A 6,199-nucleotide genomic window follows, 5' to 3' on the forward strand; every position below is an offset into this window, starting at 1 on the left:
TTTTTTTTTTTTAAATCAAAACACCAACATAGTCTTAGTGGTTTTCAGGCGCCTCTAGAAAATGTTGTTGGGGTTTGGATTCTCCAACAATATATATAAAAATGAAGTCCACGGGTACAAAAGAAAGAAGGCATAACCTCGACCTTCCAAGAGTAAAATGATGCAACAAATTGAGAAATGTGAGAGGAATGGAAGTACTATAACAAAAAATAAAAATAAAAATTTAACACTCTCGAATGCTAAGAATTCCATAGCTATCAATTTGTACAAGAGCACGAGGTCGTCATGGGAGGTCAATGGGGCCATACTCCTAGTAATATTGTTGATCCCATCCCTCGGAAGTAAGTGAGTCGGCACCTGGTTCACGTTATGAAAAATGTGAGAGACAATATCACAATCGATAGAAAGATTGTGCACGATCTGTCTAAGAATGATCTATGTTGTCCAAGGACCTCCACCCCTACTGATGCAGTAAATGGTTACAGATGAATCTATCCCCAACCAAATATCGGGTAATCCTAGCCGACGAGCAAGTAATTCTTGTTATATAACTTGAAAACAATATGTTTGGAAAGTGTTTATAAATGATTTAAATGTAAGTAAATAGAAATGAATAGTGGACAAGTAGATTTCTTGAAATGTTGAATAAAAAATAATTTAAGTATTTATAAATAATTTATAAAGAGTAGCTAAACATAAGCTTAACAATTATTGAATAACAAGTATGCAAGTCCTTGTCCCCTTCTCAGCATGCTTAATTCCTCGGTCTTCCCATTATTTTCAGTGCTAATCTCCTTTCCGCTACGATATAACCTAAAAGGCCTCTGTTCACACACACACTCTCTCTCTAAAAAAGCCTTAGAACAAGACAACACCATACCTCAAAAACCCACAAGCTTTTCTTTATTTTAAGCTTTATGGGACCTGTCTATCATGTGCTTGTCGGCATAGATCCCTTTTTTTCCTTCTTGTTTTACATTTACCTCTCTCTCTCTCTCTCTCTCTCTCTCCCTCCCTCCCTCCCCAATGTGTGAAATTGAGTGCCTGCAGCTTTTTCTTATATAGGGTTTTGATTGCACCTCTCTTTTGAAAGGTTTTGATTGCTCAATCACAATTCACAAATCCCCAAAACGCAGAGATGGAGAGAAGAAAGTGGGGTGTTTGGAGTGAAGGCTGTTCCAAGATCAACACCAGATAGTTCCATAAGTTTGCATTTTCTTGATTAATGGAATTAATGGTCCCTCCCTCCCCAATGTGTGAAATTGAGTGCCTGCAGCTTTTTCTTATATAGGGTTTTGATTGCACCTCTCTTTTGAAAGGTTTTGATTGCTCAATCACAATTCACAAATCCCCAAAACGCAGAGATGGAGAGAAGAAAGTGGGGTGTTTGGAGTGAAGGCTGTTCCAAGATCAACACCAGATAGTTCCATAAGTTTGCATTTTCTTGATTAATGGAATTAATGGTCTCGGACCAGGCTTCATTCCTCACGCTCCAATTTCCATCAATGGATGTACAAGAAACTACCTTCATCAGCTGAATTGGTCTTTTGATCAAATTGTTCGTCCGTTTATCTCGTGTTCAGATCACTAAAAAACCAAGAAAATAGCTGGTAAATTTTGATCTTCTGGTTACACATTAATTATCTGATGGAGACGATAGCTAGGTTAACCAAGTAGCTGGTAAATTATAACTTACTTTATTAGTTAATCTATATTTTTCAAAAATGTTCATTATTTTCAATCTTCAATCAGTATAAACGCCTCGCTAGATCTTACCACTTCACTTACTATCAGCTATTTGGCTGTACTTAATAGCGCCTTTTTTTAGCTATTTGTCTGGGAAACATGTCTCTACATGATGCAGATAAAAACAACTAAAAACTGTTTCTAAGCACAGCCAAAAAAGTAAGTTTGAAGTTTCAATTATAATTAACAATTTCCCTTCAACCTTAATAGATCAGAGATTGAATATTTTTGCTTTTCTGTACTTTGTTTACTAGCCCAGAATATGCATTTCTGACAGTCTTCCCTCTTTTCTCTTTTGAAGTTGGAAATGTACAAAAAATTAAAATAGCCTGAAGAATCCGCATCTCTTTGTCTGTTGATATGACTTGCACAAGTCCTTTAGGAACAGTTACATTCCAGAAAAAACTTTGATTATTAATTGATACTATAGGAAACAAAGCATAAATTAATTGTTTTGTCTCCCACAGTTTACATATGTAGCAGTGCAGTTTCTGATGATGAATATTGATGGATTGTCCCTTGAAACTGTTTGCATTGTATGCTGAGTTTTGTACTTCAAAACTGTGCAATATGGTAGTGATGGAGAGCAAGATACAGATACAGATAAAGATAGAGTTAGAATTATAATAGAATTTAATTCCAATTAGATTAGATAAGATTAATTTTGATATTTTTATATAATTATAGTTTATTATAAATTTATTTCCTTTTAGCCTTTTAGTTTATTTGCTCTATAAAAATAGAGGGACTTATTTAATGAAATATTCAATCGATAATTTTATGAATAAAAAATAATTTCTCTTCTTGCCCCCCTTTATTTCTATTCTTCTCTTCCCTTTCCCTTCTCCTATAATTTTTCTATTGCATCCTACGTAAATTAGAGATTCTGTTAAAAAGACTCTCTTTCGTGTTTTATCGACACATTTACTAGGGAGAATAATATGCTGTCGGAAAGTCTATTTATTAGGACTAACAAAATTTACGGATCTCAATTCGAACAATCCTATATAAATTTATAGGTATCTTTTTCCATCAAGCTCTTCACTCCACTTGGAAATGCTGGGAGTTTCCATCTTTTTATGTTCCAGGAGGGTTCTTAAGATATTTTGAATTCTTAACAATGATCTTTTCCTAGAAAACTCAGTATCTCATTGGCGAATTTCATCGAGTTGTGTGTTTTTAGTCATGTATATACCTTGTATTCCTTGGTCGAGACGAATGTATTGGTTGGTTAGCTATTTTATAACTTTATTTCCTTCAATCTTTTTTTATCTATCATGTTACGTAATTGGTGTAAGACTTTTGGGCATTGTGGTTGATTATCGTTATTGTGCTCAAGATCATGTTGATGAATGTATTACTAATGAAAGAGGTATTCGTGATGTTGAGATTGAAGAATCAAGAAGAGAAGTACACTGAATCCAAAAGTTTGAAGCAATTTGAACTATTTCAACATGTTAATCCTCATGGATACAAATTCTTGTTGCGGCCCACAAATTGATTTTGGATAGAATCGTTAGCAGAAATGATAAAATAATTTTTTTGATATATTTGAGTAGAGAATTAATTTGTATTCGAATTATAGAAGGAGCTAGCAATCACCAATATGCTCAGATTGGTGACATTGTTGTTGTGATAAAAGAAGCAGTACCAAATGTGCCCCTTGAAAAATTAGAAATAATTAGAACTGTCACTAATCGTACTTTAGAATTGTTCTAAATCATGCCCATCATCTTATGCAAGAATTTTATGATGCAGTACTCATAGAGATTTCACTATGCCTTCCACCAACAACACATATTCAGCATTGCCTTTATTAAACACCCATAGCATCTCTTTCAAACAAGTCTATTAAATAGGATGAGTTCAAAGGAGCATAAGGAACTTCTACAAGTTGATGAAATCTTGTTAAAGGAGCAAAAAAATTCGAGGTCAAGTTATTTTCTTAATTTTATTCTTCATAAGAGAAGGATGACAATGAGTTGCTGGCTCCTTACATGTTGTTGGAAGTTGTCTACCAACCTATATCCCTTGCCCGCTTGATTCTTTATCTTATGAAAAATTCTTCAGGTACAGAATTTTTTTACCAGAAAAATGACAGATTTTTGAATTCCTACTCACATAGGAGTGGGCCTCATGTATAAAATATTGTAAAAAAAAAAAAAATTTCCCGTCCTTCCTGTGTGTATTCGGTAGGTACCTATAGCAACTCTCTTATCTTATTTACCTTTTTTTATTTTAAATCATAGGTGATTAGACTAGCTAGTCAATGATGTGCAGTGGTGGAGTTAGGATTTTTTATTTGAGAGACCAATAATGATTGACAATACCATGATCATTGTTGATCGACAGTTCAATGGTAGTTGACAGGAACAACGACATTTGAAGAAAACAATAAAGTTATAATGGGGGAAAAAATTCCTTTTATATCTCTGAGATCAGGTTATGTGTCAAGTATATATTGTCAACTTCACTCATCCAAAAATCAACTCTTGCATCTCCAGCGAGGAAAATTTTATACTAGTGTTAATGAAATTATGTAAAAATGATTAAATATGTAAACAGTTAGGATGGTGTTGGAAAAGTTTAATTTTAAAGGTTAGAATTTTTTTCATAGGTCCTAAAGTTTAGGGATTAATTACAAAAAAATTTCAAATAAAAATATTTTTTATCTGTGAAAGATTTTTTTGATTTCTTAGACAACTTATTCAATTAATAAATATTTGAGTATTTCTTAAAGAAGTTGTGTTTGGGGAGGAAAAAAAAACAAAAAACAAAAAACAAAATTACTTTTGCTTCACATTTATTTTTCGATAAAATGTAGTAATTCAAAAAGGGATTATTAGCACAAAACGTTCTTACATATGGAGTTTATTATGCAAAATGTCTCAATGTTGCATTTTTTTATTATTATTATTTTATTTTATTTTTTTGCATTTTCATCTTTATACACATTTTCATTGTAGAAATTCAATTTCTCTATAAAAAAAAGTTGTAAAATGACGAATATATCTTCGTATTTAAATAAAACAAAGAAAAATAAAGAACTAAATGTAAAAATTGTCCCAAGTTTTTTTTTTTTCCAAAAAAAAGCAATTAAGTCTCAAATAAATTATTAAAAAATAAAAAAAATTAGGACCTTATCACATGTACATCAAATTTTACCTAATAGATTACATGATATCACATGTCATTATATCATTTGACAATTTAAAATACAGTTAACTTTTTCATCCAATCTTTTCTTTTCATGTCACTTTATGTAATCCATGTACAATTTTTATGTGCAAATAACATAACCCAAATATCTATTTCTCTCTCTTTTCCTCCTCCTCCTCCTCAACCAAACCAGTCAAGGAACGTGTAAAGTCCCCAAAAAAATAAAATAAAAAAAATTAATAATAATTTCCATAAATTTCTAAAAAACAATGCCTGAATCTAATGCAAGTTTAATAGCCGATGGAACCTATTAATTCACCATCCTTTTTTGTCCTGTTATTATTCTCACATTCCTTTGCTGTATCATCCTGAAATTTCATCAGATTCTAACCTATTGTCCTTTCTATTAACTTCAGTAATCGATTGTTGAACTGGATTCTGAACAGTATTTGGGGCTGGACTGTGGAATTAAGGACTTTTTATATGCATTAACTTAGGCAAATGCGAGCTTAACTGGGTCTGTATTTGGGGGCTGAAATTTGATGGGATTTCTTGAGAATTTGGAGAAGATTCTGGGTTGGAGGGGCCTAAAGAGGATGAGAGCATGAAGTTCTTGAATGTAAAGAATTTTTTAGGATTTAGAGAGAGAGCATAATTCCTCTTCATGGGTTTGAGGAAAGAGACGAATGGAGATTGTGAGATCGAGGCCATTGGCTCGTTATGGTTTTGGACTTGGAAGGGTAACAGAAGAGAATGGTGGTGGTGGAGGAGAAGGTGAAAGAAAGAGATTTGTTTTTTATTTTTTTATAATTTATTTGGAATTCATTTGCACCTTTAAAAAAAAAATGGAACTTATGTTTGCAATTAGTTCTTTTTCTTTTTTTTCCTTTTTTTTTTTAAAAAAAAATATGAGGGTATATTCGTCATTCATAACTTTTTTATTGAGGAATTGGATGAAAATTACGATTTTCACAATGAAAGGTATAAATAGGGGTGAGAAAAAAAACGTTGGGACATTTTGCACAATGAACTTCATACGTAGAGAAGTTTTGTGCAAATAACCCTTCAAAAAGTTTTCTCTGCTTAGGTTGTTCTTTCTCATTTATTCTTCATTCAAAAAGAGTGAAAGTTGGGACTGTTATTTTCTCATCTTCACAATCTAAAAATCCTTGCACTCAGATGATGTTTTCACTATGTTTGTTTTAGTGGAAGAAGGTGTCTCGTAGAGGGGTTGGATTTTTGTCGTTTATTTTCCTCTTGAAAATTCAAAAAACCCAATCGTTGGATCGAGCTA

Source organism: Olea europaea, chromosome 9 (assembly GCF_002742605.1).
Source record: "Olea europaea var. sylvestris chromosome 9, O_europaea_v1, whole genome shotgun sequence".
Lineage (NCBI taxonomy): Eukaryota > Viridiplantae > Streptophyta > Magnoliopsida > Lamiales > Oleaceae > Olea > Olea europaea.